This window comes from Culex quinquefasciatus, chromosome 2, assembly GCF_015732765.1.
Source record: "Culex quinquefasciatus strain JHB chromosome 2, VPISU_Cqui_1.0_pri_paternal, whole genome shotgun sequence".
Classification (NCBI taxonomy): Eukaryota; Metazoa; Arthropoda; class Insecta; order Diptera; family Culicidae; genus Culex; species Culex quinquefasciatus.
In genome coordinates this window covers 128868663-128889695 of record NC_051862.1, presented here as the reverse complement: position 1 = coordinate 128889695, position 21033 = coordinate 128868663, and the positions used below count along the sequence as shown (strand labels likewise).

The following is a 21033-nucleotide window of genomic DNA, read 5'->3' as shown; positions in this document are numbered from 1 at the left end:
GGACTTCGCCGCCCTGGGCTCCTAAGTGTATGAAAGTATGGCACGGAGCGACGGCGCCGAATACCCATAGGGGGATGACGTCGCTATTTTTAGACCACGTTTTCCACTTTTTCTCATCGAAACCGACTACTTTATCGACTTCATTTTGCTGGGCGAGATAGGACGCCGTCTATTTTTAGACGATGACTCAGCACTTTTACACCCTTGCGCTTAAAAAAACCAGGTGGCAGCACGATGTAACGCCACGTCCCTATTAGGTTTTACGCCGACTCGATTTTTAGGTTAGTAATTTGACAGCTTGGCTGCACTGTTTACATTTTTTGCACGTGTGTCTCAGTTAAAATGTGTGTTCGTGTGCGCTCGTGACGTCACGCTGTAAAACCTAATATTTACACAAAGAATTTTAGAGTAAAGAATTTTTCTGCAGTTCTCACCAACACATATAATGCTGGCCCATCCCCGAGCAACACTCCAAAGAGAAGCATATGTTGGTGCTCTTCCACTCACTTTTCATCTAGCGTCCATGGCGCTGTGGTAGTGTGTCGGATCAATAACCAAGAAGTTGGTGGTTCGATCCTCGTTCTGATAAGGTTTTTTTTTGTGAAATACAACCAAAAAGCCGTCGGTAATTTCGATAATTGTCGGTAACGGGCAAAAATGTCATACCCCTATATCGCAAAAAATGCATGAGGACAGTTTTCATGCAGATTCTGATATACTTTCATGCCGCCATGCATCAAAATCATGCGACCGCCGTTTGGGTGTACACTTAGAATTTTTTGCGTCTTTATCATTCTTTATCATATCTTGAAAAATTCCTGAAAATATCTTTCAGATTTTTCTGATGATAAAATCTGTTGGGTTGAGTTGTTGTAATATTTTATTTTTGCATTTGATAAAAGTACACCCAGAACTGGGCATCGGCATACGAGAGGATAAAGAGCACGATTCGGTAGTAAAATGGTACTGTGTGCGGACGGAGAGGATAAATCCCGAAATTACCGAGAGTACTTTACTCATGGTTCATTTTCCAAAAAAGTTCATCTATCAAAAAAAAAGTTCCGGTACCGAGACTCGAACCCAAGACCTTCGGCATATTGAACCGTACCTTTGCCGTATGGGCCACCATGGTTCGGTGACTAAGTGGCGGTCGTTTGTCCATATAAGCCACTCATAGGATGAACTGTTCCAATGAACGAATGAACACGCGAGAGGACTATACTCTCGCAATATAGCACTTTCCTCACGTTTCTTTTCGTGAGGACTATCCCCTCGTTCTTTAACTTTGGGTGTAATATAAAACTACATAAGAATCTAAAGCATTAGTCTTGTTACTTGGATATCAAACTAACCCAGTTGTACGTTAATGGCAAGGTTCGAATTGAGTAATTTGTTTTTCTATGTTTATTCAAATGTTGTAGCATGTTCGTCAATTGTTCAAAGAAGTAATCTTCTTTCTTTGACTTCAACCTGGTAGAAGTCTGTCAGTTCTCATTCGAAACAGTTCGTTCAAAATGAAATTTACACTGTTCTGTCTTGTGATTGTCACGATTGTGGCCTTGGTTAAAGCCTGTTGCCCTTCGTTTGCGGGAAATGGACAAAGTGGAGGAGGTGGTTTTCCACAAATGAACAGGCCATCAAAGCTGTAAAATAGGCCTAGATTGAGTCACAACCTGCATAAGATGACACGTTTGCGGTGTTGTTGACTTACTGATAAATTAGTAAGACAGTATATTTATTTCATACTGGAAAAAAACATCACACCGAAAAACAAGTGGCTTCTCACTTGACAGATGTCGCCAAATAAAAGTGCAATTCAACACAACAAATCAATTTTTTCACTTCTTTCTTCTTCCACCACGCAACCAATCACTTATCAGGAAACCAAATCACATAAAGCACAAATACATTTCGAAAACTTTCCCCTTCATGCTCAAATACACACACACACACATAGTATAAGACTAGTTGGGACCACTCTCTCTCGTTCTTTCCCCGAACTAAAACTTTTCTGGAACAATCCTAAAGTTTCCCAAGTGCTGCAAATGGAATGGTATTATTTTTTTTCGGAGCTCTTTTTTTCCTCCACAAGAGTGAGAAGCAATTTTCCGAAACAAAATGTTTGCGAAAGTATTTCTCCCAGAACCCACACCCTCTGGTCGGTGGGGCGGGAACTTGATATGGAAAAGTTGAGGCGACGGTCAGGCCAAGGGTTAGAAGTTTTTTTTGCGAGGAAATCCATCATCTGAAAATGCATTTATAACTTTTTGGAGATTGCTATTTGAAAGAAAATAATTATGATTTATTTTCAAATGTTTCAAACAAATTAACAATTTTAAATTACTTTTTAAAAATACATGCTTATTAAAATCAAAAATAACGACACAAAATACAGTTTCTGTCACCGGAAGGGGTAAGAATTTAAAGGTCTCCATCACACACTTTGCTTCCTCTCCGTCAAATCGCCCTAACTGTAGTGATGCAACTTTCTTTGTTGCTCTTTTCTGAAGCAAGAAAAAAAACTCTGCTCCGGTCAAAAACGTGAAAATCTCACACACAAAAAAAGCTTTGCTTAAAAAAGTGAACAAGCTTTGACCATCCACATAGCACACACTCACACACACGAACAATCGCAAATTGCAGTCTTCGCTGAAGCCCCCAGGGTTAGAAGCGAAAACCGTTGTGACTAATCTATGTTAGTTGAAGGAAGTGGCACCAAAGCTCACACACACACACACCCACGTCGCCGTCGTTGTTCTAATGCCCCCGGAGGCCATGCGATGACATCGGAGAGGCCGAAAAGACGAAACGAGCCTCGCAGAGTGAGTGTGATGCAAAAACGAGTGTTGGGAATCGTTTTGGACTTCTTCCCGAGGGGACCGGCGAAAAATAGGCGGACATGTTAGAGACACTCTCGGTGTTATTCTGGCAGACTGTTTCTAATGTTTTTCATACTGTGTGAAGGCAGGGGTACTTTTTGCGTTCAACTGATAATATTTTTGAGTTTTTTGTGATTAAACTGACATTAGTGATGCGTTTGAAAGGGTTCTTCGTTCGTTCATGTTCACAAAGCAACATGAAAGGACAACCAAAAATAGAATTTTATTTCATATACAGTGGTTTCCCGTCGAACCACTAGAATCCAGATCAAAAGGGCTACTACTTGACTTAAGAGTGAGTTTTTCACCAATGTGTAACAGGTCGTATCGAGGTACTCCGATTTGGATGAAAGTTTCAGCGTTTGTTTGAGATGCACTCGTGCCAAATATTAGCCTTCTACGACAAAGGGAAGTGGGGTAAAACGAGCTTCGAAGTTTGAGGTCCAAAAAACCTAAAAATTCTTAAAATTACTCGCATTTCCGTAAAACTTAATCAGTTCCAACTCTCTTAGTTGCATTCAAAAGGTCTTTTGAAGCACTTCAAAATGTGCCAAAGACATCCAGAATTGGTTTGACTTTTTCTCAAATTTACAAATTACTGATAAAAATTTATTTTTTTAAAACCTTAATATCTTTTTGCAACAACCTCAAACACCCATACTCCTGTAGGTCAAAAAATAAGACTATAATTTCATGGACTATAAGCCTATGGTATTAACTTTTTGGCCAATCGCAGTTTTTCTAATAGTTTTTTTTTATTTTTCTATAACAAACATTTTACAACGTTAGTTTTTGCCCTGTAGGCTCCCGTAGCGGCACTTTTTCGTCTCAATTTTGTCATATTCGGAATCCTCGGACAATTTCACGTTAGTTAGAAAGAAGGAGGAAATTAGGATTAATTATCATTCCGCTGCGATCGTATCCCGCCGTTGCGAAAATCGCAGAGGTCCCTTAGTAGGCTCAATTTTGCCATGTCCGATCAACATGCTTGATTTCATACCTTAATAAGTCACGTGGTAAAAAAAAATCTGAAATAAGCAAAGCATGCTCGGGATGACATGCTGGTTTTTGGTATCTTGAAATGACACGTGGTCGTGAAATGCGTTGCGCTAATCAAAGTGCGCTTTATAGTCGCAGCCAACAGACCGCCGCACTTTGCGCAGTAGCCAGACGCAGTAGCCAGAGAGCGTCACTAGAACCGCATAATGTTAAAATACCTATCTTGTCAAGGATAATATATTTTGCTTTTTTAAACCTTTGCATGGCAATATCTCAGCAACTAAGCTGCCCATGATCGCATAAATGTCCCATATGCATTTTCATCGATTTTGAGTTATTGATGCAGTTTGGTTCAAAATCGCGAGCTCTTTCAGAAAAGCATATAACATCCAGTACTTTGTTCTAAAAATCAGGAGGAAATCCATTTTTTCGCGAAAACATAACACGTAGCCTTATGTGTGGGACAAACTTGTTTTGCGTTTTTCTCAGCTTGCTGTTTTTGCATATTGGACATTTATGCGAACATGGGCAGTAAGGGTCTTATCAACAAAGTTCTTAAAAGCAAATATAGAGAATTTTCTCAGCTTTTAATTTTTTTTTTTTTCAAAGGTGGTCAAACATGGGCATAATTTAAAAAAAAAAATAATAACTGAGACTATCTAAAAAATATCTGAAAATGGTTAAAACTTGGTTATAACTTGAAAACGGTGCACTTTGTCAACATTTCACTAGCGTACTTTTTGATAGCAAATTCGATTTACCATCTAAAAATGAAATTGAAACATTTTTGCGATCAATATTTATTTTTTTTTTGAAATCAGTATTTATTCAAAAAATCATAACTCGGTCGAAGATTTTTTGCACAAACTGGAAATTTCTGAAAAGTTGGCATTTGATGTTCTCTTATCATATCAAAAAATTATAAAAATAAAAATAGTGTTTTTTGCAAATCAAGTTTTAGTGCCAAAAAGTAAAATTAAAAATCACCAATTTTTTTTACCGTGTATATTTTTTTCACGTGTAGTCCTTATCCATACACCATCAAAAAATTCCTTCAAAAGATACAGATTTTTGAATTTTCATACATTATTTTAGTGTGGACTGCTGTCAAATTTGTACGCAAATTATATTGACAAATTAATGTTGCAAAATGGCTTCATGATGGCATACAGAAAGCACCAAAAAAGTTTCAGCCGGAATACAAAAAATAAAATTAAAACCCCGATTTTATCCCACCGTGGGTAAGATAGAGCCTTTTTCACAAAAGAATATAACAATGGTAGAACTTCTTTCAATTCATAATATCGACTATGTTTATTGATAAAGTCAGCACAAAAGAAAGTGAAATGATACAAAAAAAAACTCATGATAAAAGCAAAGTAATGTAAATGATATGTTTACCAAAAGAAATCAAAAACGCAATTTTCACCGAATAAATATTTTTAATCGTACATATTTTTAATCAAACAAGTGTATATGACCAATGCTTGAAAAGGGATCTATCACTGAACGGGACTGCTCGATATTCGATATAACTTTCTGTCAGCGATCATTTCCCAAAACGATATTTGATCGCTGACACACAACGCCGTATTTGCTTGGCGACGGTCGGTGAACGTAAACACGAAGACGAAACGAACGAAAAATGAGCTCCACTCAAGCAGCCGCCCGAACGAGACAACGTGCTCTTTCTCTTTCTCTCGTTTTTGTTTCTCTTTTCCTAGTGTATTCTGCGTGATGACAGAAATCATATGATAGCTATCATTGGAGAGATGATCGGAATCTCGGTAGAATGTTAAACGACCACTCTCGAAGCGATTTTTCTCCTAGAGGGAAGTCAATGATTGTGCGAGTGACTTTGCGTAGCACTCATTCCTTTGTGTGTGAAACGAACGAATGTAGAATGTAAAAATCAGGTTGTCGTGGTGAAGACGATTGAAGTGTTCTGTCAGCTATCACAAACAAAGTTGAAATTTCGCTAGCCCTGTTTATGACAAACGCGAGCATAGCAAGCTTCCCATGCGCCAGTGATAACGCACACCGCGGCTTTAATTTTCTAGCTTCGGTACGAGCCCACGTTGGCTCGTCAGTTTGGTGTCGCGTCTGGCACTCACTCGTGGCATGAACCCAGCGTGTGAGCCAAGGTAGTTCACTGGGATCATGCCATGGGAAAGTGTCAGTCACGAAAAAAAAAAATCAAAGCAAAACCGAGGTACAAGTGAACCGCGTGTGCCGCGCCTATAAAAGTGACGGAATCAGAGAAAGCTACTTTCACAACCGCATCACTACACACTCAACCGCGAGTACCTTAGGTAGATAGCCATTGGGGTCGCGAGCATTGAAAACTATGAAAACGATATAAACGATGAAAAGCTAAGAAAGATCCTCTGTTAAATAAACTTACGAAATCACGAAAAATGAAGTCTACTTTTACGCGATTTTAGGAGCAAATGGGAAGCAATTTAATATTAGCATGATGAATGTCTTTTGTCACACAGTTTTCGAAGCTCAACATGACAACTTGTCGACTTGGCGACGAAGCGATGAAAGTCGATGCATTGTGATTTTTTAGCGATTTTTCCGATTAAAATTTATGCTGAATCGTCATATTTACGAAGATGAAAATGATGTTCAGCCATAAAGTGAAACCTAATCCTTTCTTTAGTAAGATAGGCAAAAAGTAAATCGTTCTAAAAATTGATCGGGATTGCCGATAGATATCAAATTTGTTTCAGGTGTTCCTTCATGGTCTGAACTATAAATGTAGAAAGAAATTTTGGATAAAATATAAAACGAAATATGTTGGCGAAGGTCACCAGGTGGGCTTTTACCTTTTTAAACTTTACCGGCTCTAAATCCAGAACCAAATTATGAAACTTGATGAAAATTTGGGAGGTTGTAGAGCTCGAAAATGCAATAAAAGATATGAAAATGAAAATATTTGACCATATTTTCATTTGAAAACTGTGTAATTCGTTGAAAAGTCTTGCTACATCCAAAAACAGATGGATATTTCTAAATTCGACCTCAAAATGGCCCGGGCGCATCAGCTTTCAAATGCACTTGGAACAATCAAAATCGAAAATAGGGGAGCCGAGGACTTCATGACACAAAATTTTGCGAAATTTTATCACACACGGACATCACTCGAACCCCACGGAATTTATTTTCTCAAAATTCGAGGATTGATGATAGACGAGTTCTGAAAAAAATGATGTCCAGCCATAAAGTAAAACCTATACCTTTCTTTAGTACGAAAGGCAAAAAGACCGATTTCGTAGAGAATGGCACACATTTCTTATTTTTGCAACTTAATGCCTTATATGGTCGCAAAGAATGCCGTTGTATTTTGGAACAAAACAACGTACATCATTATCTCTCTGCCTACATTGGCAAGGCTACCCGAGCAGACGAAAATAGCTTGGGAATAACATCTAGTGGAAAATTGCTTTAATAAAATACTAAAACGTCGACATTATGCTTTAGATTATGCTCGTGATGACCATTAATAAAAATATTCATTTAATTCACCAGCAATAATGTATAACAATGCATTTTGAAACGATCAAATCACCAATCGAAACCGTAGCAAAATACTCATTGACTAACCGCAACCCATTTTTTATTTCCTCTTCAACTCTGATTGCAGATAAATCCAGCCCCGCTGTTCGAGTGGCAATTTATTCCATGATTGGTAAAAAAACAACGGCTCATCGAATTGAACCTGAAAATCAACATAATTATAAAAAAATGCACCTACCAGTGAAACAACAACAGTGAATTAATTGTTAAAGCCATCGATCAGTGCGCGTAATTGTTATTTTGTGACAAAGAGAGAGTACTCGTCACAACCAACAAAAAAAGCAGAGAAGAGTGGAAAATTTAAAACAAATAAATAAATAAATAAAAAATACCGCGTCAGTGTGGGTGTGTGAGTGCGTTTGCGGAAAAGTGTCAACCACGTGAACACGACCTCCAAACGGCAGCGCGTGACACGTGTACCTCGTGGTCGTCGGCGGGCCATAAAACGTGAAACGAAGTAGGTAGTAGCAGTGGCAGCAACCAACCCACTGGATTAAAGTGTTTCGGGGGTGGTGGGGATAAATTTTCCGGCGCCAGCGACCGGATCATCGACAAGGAAGAAGGAAGAAGGAGGGGGTAGTTGTCGTACTGATTGTGAATCAGCCACCACGTGGCGCGGTGGGGAAATTAATAGCGGCAGCTGTGCGAAGAATAAGTGCGTGGGTGGATGGTGAATAAAAATAATTAAAATTTATGCCACCGTTAATGGCGAAAATATAACCGGTGGAAAGCACACAGAATGGGCTGCAAAATTAATTCATCCTCCAGGTGGTGGTGGTGGAACTGCTGCCGGTGAATGAAGTTAACCCCGGTGAAAATTCTCACTCTTGGCAAAGCGTGGAAGAGGGTGGAAAATTCCGCAAGTAAATCGAATTAATGGTCTGCGAAGAAAAGCGTCCAAGCCGAGTGTCGAGTCAAGTCCTGGAAAACAAGGACACCAGAGTGAGTGAGTGAAAGAGGAGAAAAGTCACAGAGTGACAAAGTGACGTTTTGCGTGGGGAAAACCCCCGAGGAAAATTCAGCTCGAGGAGAAGCAGACACCATCTTGACTGGTGTTGTTGGGGGTTGAGCCGGAGATAAGCAGAAAGGAGGAGCAGTTCATCGTGAAGCTGTGAAAAAAATAAACTTAAGAAAGCAGCTAACAGGTGAGAGATCATTTATTTCTCTTCTTGATGTGCCGGTGCGTAACTACTGGGTGAGGGTTTTGGCGTGTTGAGAACGCCTATCTGTCTTGGTATCATTTGGTGGCCATTATTTAATGCTCATGGATTTACTTCGTTAACAATATTGTAATATACGTGTTTCATTTTTGAAATATTTTCTAAAACATTTATTTATTTTATTTTATCAAAAGTTTCATTTTGTTATCATCGAATGACACACCTGACAATGTTTTGCTTTTATTACTTTTTCAAAGAGCAACGCAAAAAAAAGATATAAGACGATTGAAAAATCCTCTCTGAATGACACATAAAAGCTCAAGAGTCTTTTATGTGACAGGAAAAAAACGTTCAGTTTCCTTTTCAAAGGTTTTATGGGATCAATCTCGCTGACCGAGGCCCATGTGACATGTATGCGTTCAAATGTAATCCATTTCGTTCGTTTTTATTGTGTGTGTGCGTGCGCGCGCGACCAAAGCTCATCGCTTTGATTGAAGTGAAGTCACAAAATCAATGGGCTTTGTCGGTGCCATTAGGGTGCAATCATTGGAAATCGAGCGGAAATTGAATTAATGCTCAGGATTGACGCCATGGTTGGGGATCTTTTTGTGTTTTGCTTCAAAATTAAGTTTTTCTTTTTAGAAGTGCATTTTTAACCTGCTTCAATAAAGAAAGCATTTTAAAATAAATTTTATTTCTAGCTTAATTTAACAAAACAAAAAAGATACAAAATAAATACAATATTGCTACATGGGTAATTCTCCACCAACTCATTCGAAATCGGAAAAAGTTGCCCCGACCCCTCTTCGAATTGAACTTTGAAACTTTGCTCTAGGGGTAAATGTTGGTCCCTGATCACGAATCCGAGGTCCACTTTTCGATATCTCGTGACGGTGGGGCGGTACGACCCCTTTCATTTTTCTGTTTTTTTTACTAAGACACGTTTTTCAGTGATTTGTAGCTCGCAACCGTGAAGAGATAGAAATTTGGTGTCAAAGGGACTTTTTTTTTTGTAAAATTAGACGCCCGATTTGATGGCGTACTTGAAATTCTAAAAAAAAACGTGCCATTTCCCGTTACTCAACTGTCAAAAATTGTGAGACATGTCATTTTATGGGAAATTCACAAACAAGATATTTAACTAAAAATCAAGATGTTTACACTTTTTTCATCATTACCAATTTGGGTGAAAATTGAATGAATAAAAATTAATATTCTAATAAGGATTTAGCAAGAAAAGTTTGTTAAATTCGTTCAAAAGTTGTTAAGGAAATTGCAGTTTGAATTCTCAAGCATGACCCTTAAACTACCCTAAAGTGACAAAGAATTTTTAAGCTAAGAGGGCGGCCAAATTAGGGGTGGTGCATTTTGAAATATAATAGGAAATCAAATATTGGTGTCTACCCGTAGTTGATACACTGTTATTGAACCAGGACCTTCAAGAATTGTTCCATGGATCACAGATCAAGAGTAGGTACCAACCATCATCATTTCGCAACTTTCAAATGGCCTTATCATGCTGGTCATTTACAGCGCCGGCCACGACCCGTGGTGAGATTTGAGGGGGTTAGTAAGATGGGTGTGAGGCCAAGATTCACCGTGGTAAGTGATGTGGCCGGTCGAAGTTAATTATAGACCCTAATTCTTCGTTTGTTCTTGAATTCATCTTGAAAGCTTTCCAATTCTATTCACCAAGCTTTTTGTGGTGAATTCTGGTCGTGTTGAAAGTTCAATATTTGCCTAACGAGTATGCAACCAGTAAGTTCTGGAATTCAACTTTGCGTTCAATATTACATTGTTTCACAGACTCCAAACAACTTTCTTAGATTCTTGTAGCATTCTTAATCCTTCTAGTCAACAAAACCTCGATGGTCTGATGGTTAGCATTTTTGTCTGCTGATCCAAAGGACGTGGGATCGAACCCCGCCACGAGCTAATGAATTTTTCGGTCATATTCAAGTGTTCAGAATTCCTTATTTCCATAATTTCTCGTTTGGAGCAGATGGGAATCGAACCCAGAACCATCTGCTTACAAAGCGAACAGGGTAACCATTCAGCCACCAACTATTCAAATTTGAGTAAAATGCGGTCGCAGAACTCGAATTTGATGATTAAAGTATGAAAAACAGGATTTTTTTATCAATGATTTGATTATTTGAAGTTTCATACAAACTTTCGGGTAGAGACTGTATAAGTTAAAATAATGACTAACGATACCACAAAAATCTATTTTCATGACATAAATCTTTAAAGCAAAATATTTATTTTAAACGTTTGTTCATGAAATAATTCTCGAAATCAGGCAAAGGTTAGTGTTTTTGTGAGTACGAAGCCATTAATAATTACCTCAAATCACTTGCGGTTGATATCGTTCTCTCGAAAACATGAAGAAAAATGTAATAAAAACAAAAATCGTGTTTATTGCTGAAGAAGAATAAATAATAAAATACTTTTATTGTATTTTATTGGCCTACAAGGAAATATTTAGAATTGGGATCCGAAAAAAAACAAAATTGAATAACAAGTCAGAATTTCACTTACTTTACTTTTTCTGGCTGACATGAAATAAAATATGTAACAACCTTATTAATTTTAATCTTTTTTTTTTATGCTCACCAATTTTTACTAATTAAGAAAGCGATACCAATGCAAAAACATTAATTTTATTTGGCTTGCTGTTCCAAACACGTATGATTGTAAAATTGACGATTTAAAATGAAACATTCATAACAAGCTACTGACAGCCATCATGTCCCTGTTTTTGCTGAAAAACGTAGTAGGGGGAGAGGGGGTAATATGCACCCCTGGGGCAAAATGCACCCCCTGCTTTTCTCGGTATTTGGAAGAATTTTCCGGGGAAAAAATCATAGAAATTGGAAGCTTAATACTGCTAAACTATGCTAGAAAAATTTGAGCGTCGTAGTGTAAAAACAGCTTAAGTTATTTGCAAAACTTAAAAATGTTGTGTTTTCATCTAATTTTCATTGAAGTTTCTTTATGATTTTTGGACAATATAAAAAACATGTATTGTTATTGTAAATGTTGAGGTGTATAGTTTTTGCCATAAGCTTCACTATTCTGTAGATATATGAGTCCAAATAACATCAAAAAAATGCATTTTTAATTAAATTTTCTGCAAAAAGCGTGGTCGGGGCAAAATGCACCGCTGTGAAGCTCCTTTGTAAAAACAGCGGTGTCATCTAGTGGTGACTAGTGAAAACTGCTTTCACCCGGTGCATTTTGCCCCATGTTGTGATGCATTTTGCCCCGTTGTTGTAGTGCATTTTGCCCCAATGTTGCGGTGCGTATTGCCCCGCATGGTTGTTTGAAATGAATCAGAAATGTTTTTAAAAATTTGATATTTTCGAACAATTTTGAGGTTTTTTAAGACTTTTTTCACATGGATGACGAAGAATAATAGTTGTTTAAGAACATCGAACAAAATTCTTCCACAGTAATGCTGTAATGGTTGAGAAATCACAGTTTTCCCTTAGGGGGTGCATATTACCCCCTCTCCCCCTAAGTTAATGCAACAAGATGCAAAAAGAAGATTTTTTCTGCAAGAGTCATGACTTGATAGAAAAAAAAACAGACTACCTACAGACTGTTTGTCAATATTATACAGACACCGCCTTTGAGGAAAATGGCATCCCTCTACACGGCTTTTTCGTGGCGATCAGACCCGACCATTTGAGGTTATGTAAATTCAGACCAATTTTTTAAACTGATTGTGAGTTTTGATAGGTAAGTCAGATCTTGAAAATTCTTTATCCACAAGAAAGGTCATATCAGAACCTTTCTAAAAATATATAATATGACAGGTTTTCATGCAAAAACCACCCTTTTTGCAAATTATGAAATTTATATGCAGCAGTTTTTTAAGCATAACTTTTGATGTACTTTACGAAATCTTATAAATTTCAATAGGGCCTTATGGGACCCCAAGACGATGTAACCAGTGTGTCTGTAGTGTTCGATATCGGTGTGACTCGTCGCGTATTTGTGTAAATGTAGTGCCAAGAGATGTTCGTGGTTGTCGACGGAAAGCTACCTGGACGTCTCCCCCCTGACTGAAAAGTCCGTCGGACGTCCGTCGTTTGTCGTCCGTGCAATCGTACGACGTCGCACGACAATGTCGTGCGACATTCGCACGAATGTCATACGTTTTTGCACCAAAATGTCGTATTTGTCGTGCGATCGATCATCGAAATTGTTCGACATTGTCGTACGACATTCGACCGACGTCGCACGATTTTGTTATTTAGGTTGTCGTGCCTTTGTCGTGTGCTGTTTTTCAGGTTTTTAGGTTATGTTGCAGTTAAAAAATAGATAGTTGTTTATTTTTAATTTAGTTTATTTTTTATGTAATTTGCACTTTTCCTCGCAGTCAATTCAATTAATTCATTATACTTGTTGTGTCGCGGATCTTCACGTACATCTTGGTGTCGTCTTCCGGTTGGTTCTCCTCGTCTCTCGGCAGGAATTCGTCAGTCATCTTCCGATGCAGGCGCCCCAGCATCTTGGTCAAGATGGACTGTTACTCCTCGTTGCTGCCGCAGATGCTGATCAAAGTTGGACTTGGAAACTGTCCTGGTGCTGCCCCACTGTTTTATGTCCGATGGACTGATTGCCACTGAAGTAACGGATAACGTTGGTTTACGCACTTTGCAAGACTTTCGGCAGGATCAGATTGGAATATTTTCGAATGTCTGAAATAAGATAGGGTGATTCCGTTTAATTTATAGTTTTTTGCTTCTAGGAAAATACAAGATTTTAAAATTACAAGGTAAAAAAATACCAAATTTTATTTAAGATTATTCTAGAAATAAAAAAAAATTAATCATAGAATTTTAGAATGCTGAAGATTTCAAATATTTTACATCCATTTAAAAAAAAGCTGCGATTTTATAATTTAACAATTTCATAATTTATCAATTCAATGAATCAACAATTAGACAAATCAAGAATTTAATTATTTAAAAATGTATTAATTAACATAGTTTCGTTTTTTTTTAAATTTTATTATTGCATTATTATACAACACAACAATTTTATTATTTGAAAAATCAAGCATTTCATAATTTAAGAATTTCATAGTTAACATTAGTTTAAATTTCCGGAATTTCATGATTTTATAATTTTATAATTTTATAATTTTATAATTTTATAATTTTATAATTTTGTAATTTTATAATTTAATAATTTTTTTTTTATTTTTTTTTTTTGGGAGGGTGGTCCAGCCGCACATCGTTGATGTCGAAACCTCTAAACTGGGCCCTTGTCCTGTCACGTCCGTCAGTAGTCTTGTCGTACATTACAACTAGAATCAGATCTGCCAATGAATTAGTACACTTCGACCAAATAAACACTGACGCTGTATGGATCTGACTCTAGAATAAATGCACAGTTGTGTGTTATTCATAAGTCCAACTTATTCAACTATTCATTTAAGTCCAACTATTCATTTGCTAACTACTTTGGATTGAAAATCTAAACTTTAATCTAAAATCCTCTTAACTTTATGTTCAAAACTAAACATTCCTTTAACTGTTGTACTACTTTTATCAAAAACAATAAAAATTCATGAACTGATATACAAATAGGACAGAATCGCGATTTGAAAAAGAAATGACCATTTACGTCAAATGATCCGTAGTTCCTCGATTCGCAACAATGGTCGATACAACCATAATCCGAAAACCGTTAGTTCAACAGATCAACGAATTTTGTCCGATATCATTACATTATTGATTGATCGAGACTCTATGGACAATTTGACATAAAAGAATGCCTAGTATTCTACATCAATCAAAGTTTATTGACAGTATTACTCTAACTTAACAATTGCAACTAACTTGAACTATAAATAGATTTGGAAAGGATACAGATTTATTTTAAATGCTAATGCTAAGCAACAAATCAATTGTACTATCCTGAAGTCCCGACCTAAATCCCACATTGTGATAGTGAAAAAGTCACAGAAGCAGCGGTGTCTTGTGCAATTGTGATATTTTCACTATCGGAGAACTACCTAGTCCACGAAGACAGCTTATCGGTCAACGCTTAAGCCCTGGGGCTGCGGCAAAGCGAGTTCTCGTAGCATGAAGTGGTGTCCATAGTGCTTATAAAAAAGAATGTATACCCAAATTTTAACTAATGCACTAGGATCAAATCATGCCCCTTGACTTGACAAGGCCCAGGGAATTTTATAATTTTCTAATTTTAAAATTTTATAATTTTATAATTTTATAATTTTATAATTTTATAATTTTATAATTTTATAATTTTATAATTTTATGATTTTATAATTTTATAATTTTATAATTTTATAATTTTATAATTTTATAATTTTATAATTTTATAATTTTATAATTTTATAATTTTATAATTTTATAATTTTATAATTTTATAATTTTATAATTTTATAATTTTATAATTTTATAATTTTATAATTTTATAATTTTATAATTTTATAATTTTATAATTTTATAATTTTATAATTTTATAATTTTATAATTTTATAATTTTATAATTTTATAATTTTATAATTTTATAATTTTATAATTTTATAATTTTATAATTTTATAATTTTATAATTTTATAATTTTATAATTTTATAATTTTATAATTTTATAATTTTATAATTTTATAATTTTATAATTTTACAATTTTATAATTTTATAATTTTATAATTTTATAATTTTATAATTTTATAATTTTATAATTTTATAATTTTATAATTTTATAATTTTATAATTTTATAATTTTATAATTTTATAATTTTATAATTTTATAATTTTATAATTTTATAATTTTATAATTTTATAATTTTATAATTTTATAATTTTATAATTTTATAATTTTATAATTTTATAATTTTATAATTTTATAATTTTATAATTTTATAATTTTATAATTTTATAATTTTATAATTTTATAATTTTATAATTTTTTAATTTTATAATTTCATAATTTTATGATTTCATAATTTTATTATTTTATTATTTAGAAATTAAGAAATTTTATAATTCAGAAATCCTGAAAAAAAATTAGAAATTTTAAAAACAGTACAAGTTATAAAATTTTAAAACGTGTAAGAAATGTGATTTTTTTTAGTATTTTATAATTTTTTGAAATCATAGATTTTTGAAATCATATTTTTTTTAAAAATTTTGTAAATTTTTGAAATTAAAAAAAAATAATTTAAAAAACTTCAACTTGATTTATTTTTATTTTTTAAATATATATAATATATATTTGATTTTTTTTATTATTTTTTAAAAAAACATAACTCACCATTGATAACAACTTCTGGCGAATCAGAAACGCCGCCAGGAGTTTATTATTCCGTCCTCCTCCGCCTTTTCATTCATCCAGAACAGTGAACAACTCCCTAGGATTTGGAAGTTCCGTTTCCTTCTTTATGTTCCCTTGGCCGGAACTTGGTATTTAATTCTTTTTCTCCTGTGGGAATGCACCGCAACCTCCCGTGGAAAATAAAACATCCGCTTCCTCGACCGCAGACCGGTTCCTCCCTATCCCGTCTTCCGGCATGGCCGCCGGGTTATCTCTATTTCCCATCCTCCTTCGCCTCCACCACCACGATGACCGAAATCAGGAAACCTGGAACACATGACACTATGATTTGGCCGCACGCCCACTCCGACTGAATCATTCCGGCAGAAAAAATAACACATATCACCTATCAACCGGCCAAAATCCTTGCGAAGCTCAACAGCAATCAAGTTCAAACAAGTCCAACTGAAGAGAACTGTCAAACTGCTTGCGTCGACGAAAATCGTTACGTCAAATTGAAGGAAAATCGATAGAAAAAACAATGTCGGGTTTGTCGAGTGTTTGTCGTACGTTTGTCGTCTTTTCGACCAATCGATATCGAAACGGTAAAATCAAAACCGTGCGACAACTCGTACGACGTGCGACATTTTTCAAACAGGGCCAGAACGACCAGTCCCACGCAGTGCGTTGTTGCCGCTAGCCACCACCAGATGTCGTCGTGGAAAACATCGCATGAGAGATCAGCAGGGGGTGGCGAAAGAGGGCGAAAAGAGAGGAAAGTTGGCGGGTCTCGGATCAGGGGGGTTCAGGACGAAGTGGCCAGGATTGCGCCATCATTAAGTCCGGTGTTGTACGACGAAGGAGGCTGTCGTCAATCGCAGCCGAAACCGAAGGCCAGTGTCCCGGAGTTGGACCAGCGGCCGCAGGGAACCTGACCGTGTCAGGAAGTGCCCGGAACCGTGCTACGTTCCGCAGACAGCGAAGAGCAGGAGCTGCTCGAGATTTGGACATACCAGGTAGGATGATATCCCCCACAACAACCCCCTTAGTGAACCTTGATCCCGACCGCCATCGCGCTAACGCCATCTTCAAATCCCTCTGCCCTAGGACCTCTCGGGTTTACCCGAAGTGAAACCCCGTTGGTTTCTGCCCTGGCCTTGCCATACCCGGCCCGGCAGACCAACCCCGAAACCACCAACCGTCAATCCGTTGGTCGGTGCGTCGCCAAGCCGCCACGTAACCTCCGTGTCCCAAACCCGGACAATCCCGACGGAGGCGCTGCCTCGTCAAAGCCTGCAGCACCGTTACACGCTCAGGAAGGACACGGACGGCTGGCGATAGGTCCGAGAAGCAGCAGCAGAAGTCGGAGGGTCCATCCGACGACCGAGAAGCCACCCCCGTTGGCGTACTGCAGGAGGAGCTCAACGGTCATCCGGACGGAACAACGACGGAGTGCAGATCGGAGACCGCAGCAGATCATCGGTGCACAAGGAAGTACGAAGAAGGATCGTGTGAGGTAGGATCTAGGAAGTAAGGAAGTGGGAAGGGAGACGTTCTAGTGAGGAGTGAGGAAGGAAGTGCCCAATAAACTGTCGTCGAACCGCGTGAAATAAAGGTAGTTTTTCCTTAGTTGATCGTGAATGTTTTCTTGGCCTAGCGTAACTTCGAGCGTCATGCCGATCCTGGGTTTTGAAGGAGAGTCCCAACGGTATCTGGCTCTACCCATACTGGAAGCACAGCTCAGCAACCGCAAGTTGTTATAACGAATCGAATGAGGCCAATACGGTCAAAATCGGCTCAGTCAGTGACGAGTTATTCCAGTGACATTGATTCGGTTCACATGTCTACATACAGACAGACATTTGCTCAGCTGGTGATTCTGAGTCGATATGTATAAACAACGGTAGGTCTAGGAGGTCTAATGAAAAAGTTCATTTTTCGAGTGATTTTATAGCCTTTCCTCAGTAAGGTGAGGAAGGCAAAAACATGAATATCTCTAAGCTCCAAGCTAAGCTTAATTCTTTTTCAAAAATCAATGACGATTCACGTTTCAGCAGTCAAGTTTAAAACATGATAAACTTCAATTCATATTATTTTGCAGAGCAGATTTAGAGCCTTTTCAATAAAATATTCAAAAAATACAATTCTCCTCCGTTGTAACGTCACGCTACATATCCACTCGTAGAACAAAAACCAATACGTCAAATCCTAAACCAGAAGTTGTCTCTTATGGCAAATTTTACGTAATTTAAGAATCTGTATAAATATTGAGGTGTCTGCTTTGAAAAACTATAAAATAAACGTCAAACCGTTGTAACGCCACAACAGAATGTGTCCTATCCTAATTTAAACATCAAGTTCTGAGCAGCACTGACAATTCTTTACACTTTGTCTCTGGCCCATTCTCATTGTTTTGTTTGATTTAGGCTCGCTAATCTGTTCCGTTAAACTTTCGTTACCAAACATCGCCTACTTGCGCTACAAAAGTTCTGGAAATCCTTGTCCGAATCACTCCAAACGTTTCCAATTTCCCAGTGCTCCACTTATGTTTCCACCCCACTCCACCTCGTCTGTCTTCTGTCTGTCAAAAGTGCCCCCAAACTGTCAGTTAGTGTGTGCGCACGTGAATCTTCTCTGCTTGGCCTTGTTAAGGACCAAAACATGAACTATATACCCCGAAAAAGCGAGAGTGATTTCCGGAAAATTCATGTTTTGTTTAGGACAATTTGGAGGTTTTTTATTCTTTCGTTGTTTTTGTTTTCCAATAATTTGCAACACCTTTTAATTATTTATATTTAAAAAAACAATAATTTCTTGATTGTTCAACAATTGCAAAATCGCCCTACAGGCTAATTCGAACACCCCTGCTTCAAGGGCAATCAACAGTCGAAGAAAATCCAGAGCAATAAAGTTGGCAGGTGAGCGCACTGTCTGCACACAGACAAACGAACAAAGAAACAGACAGACAGCGTTCTGGCAACACTCAAACCCACTCTCTTACCCCCCAGAAATCCCATTCATCCGAAAGTACACTTTTGTGAGTGTGTTTACACACGATAATCATAATACGGCGTGCCATAAAAATTAAGCTATATTGACTTCAAACCTTATCTGGGCCTTTCCGGTTTTCCGTTTTTTTTTGTCATGGGTGGTCTCCCCTTAAGAAACTGTTTTTATTTTAATGGAACTGAAAAGAACGAAAAACCCCGTCGTGAAAACCTCATTTCAGCATAGTTTTGCATGGTCAGGTGAAAACAGAGCTCACCCCCCTAACCACCTTCTTATAATCTGCTTAAGGACTTTAAATTTATGGCTTCGCGACAGAGCCCGAATTAAAAGCCATCTTCAGTGAGCTGAAAGTTTCGGGATTTTTCTTTCCAGGAAGTGGGGTTTTGGGGGTTTGGTCAAAGTCATCGCTTATTTATGAGATTCTGAGAAAATTGCCAACGCGAAAAATGGCAAATAAAAATCATTAAAATTTGCATTCGTTGTGGGGTTGTTTTTTAAAGAATTTTGCATTTTTAACTTAGGGAAAGGAGGAGACGATGCGGAAAAAACACGTGTTGTTGGAATTTGACTGGACTGTGGTTTGGACGGGAATAGATCCGATTGTCAGAGATACCAACCACTGTGGGGGTCGTGCAACCTCATTTTGGTGACGGATATTTTCTCATCTGTGTTCTTAAATTTATAAAAAAAGAGTCCACGTGGTTTGTGGATGGTCCCAAACAGGGCTCGCTGATTTTCAATATTTTAGCTTTGCACACAAATATCTAAGACTAGAAACATTGACCCTCATCCAACACTATGGCTCTTTAACCTAACGTCCAACATCAGAGCCCTCTACTTTAATGTCCAAGACTAGAGCCTTTTACCCTATTACAACTCTAGGGCTCTTTAGCTCATACTCCAATATTAGATTACACTGACCTACAAAAAACGACAAAAATGACTGCGCAAGCACAACTCGAGGGGAAGCATGAAGTTTGGGGTACCCAGAAACACGTGAATTTAAGCAGGGCCGAATGCTTTCTATCCAAAGTTTGTATGGAGAATTAAGACAATTTGTCGCTCTAGCATAAAACCACGATATCGATAATCTATCGTTATCGTTATTCCGATAATTCTATCGGCGATAATTTTATCACAAAATACAATTTTTTTAAGCACTCAATTTTTTTAGAATTTGCAATATGGGTATCAAACGATTCGAGTTTGTTTTAAAGTTTTTTTTTTTTGAATGAAATACTAAAATTTTCACATAATTCCGTATTTTATGGAAAATAATCAATAATAATAATAATTCTATCGGCGATAATTTTATCGACGGTGACGGACGATAACTGGGTAATTCTCTACCAACTCACACGAAATCGGGAAAAGTTGCCCCGACCCCTCTTCGATTTGCGTGAAACTTTGTCCTAAGGGGTAACTTTTGTCCCTGATCACGAATCCGAGGTCCATTCTTTGATATCTCGTGACGGAGGGGCGGTACAACCCCTTCCATTTTGGAACATGCGAAAAAGAGGTGTTTTTCAATAATTTGCAGCCTGAAACGGTGATGAGATAGAAAATTTGTGTCAAAGAGACTTTTATGTAAAATTAGACGCCCGATTTGATGGCGTACTCAGAATTCCGAAAAAAACGGATTTTTCATCGAAAAAAACACTGTTACTGGTCGGGACATCGAACCCTCTGGGCCAGGAGGCCTTAAGACGCCCCAGCCGGTTGGTCTTAGAGCCACGGCCGACTGGGGTGGGCTCTGGGCCTCTTTTGCGCGCTGGCGGGACTAGCTAATGCAAAGAGCCTTCTCATCAAGGTCGGCTCGAAGCCGAATCAAGGACACAAGACCTAGAAATTACTTTTTAACTTTTTGTATTTAAACTTACGGTGTGTGAGTGTGTGTGTGGTTAGTGCGGTGGGCCGGCCTTGCTGCTGGTGCTGCTGCTAGGAGTTGTTCTCGCTGCTTGGGCTGCTACGGGGTGCTGGACGGCCGGTGAGGCACAGGGGGCCACCGGGCCATACGTGGCCGTTCTCGGCCTACTCCTTGGTGGGGGGGGGGGCTCCCGTGCGCGTGCCCGATTTCGGATTCGCCTCCGAACTTCGTGCGGCGATCC

At 37.6% G+C, this 21033-nt stretch overlaps 1 protein-coding gene across 4 annotated transcripts in view; it reads left to right on the top strand.

The window, feature by feature from the left end:
* Positions 1-21033, top strand: part of LOC6042229 — a 472032-nt gene that overhangs the window by 79011 nt on the left and 371988 nt on the right. For all 4 annotated transcript variants that reach the window (XM_038252028.1, XM_038252026.1, XM_038252029.1 and 1 more), the window contains exon 4: positions 7528-8605. The gene's annotated coding sequence lies outside the window, so the exon portion shown is untranslated. The remainder of the gene's footprint in view (positions 1-7527; positions 8606-21033) is intronic.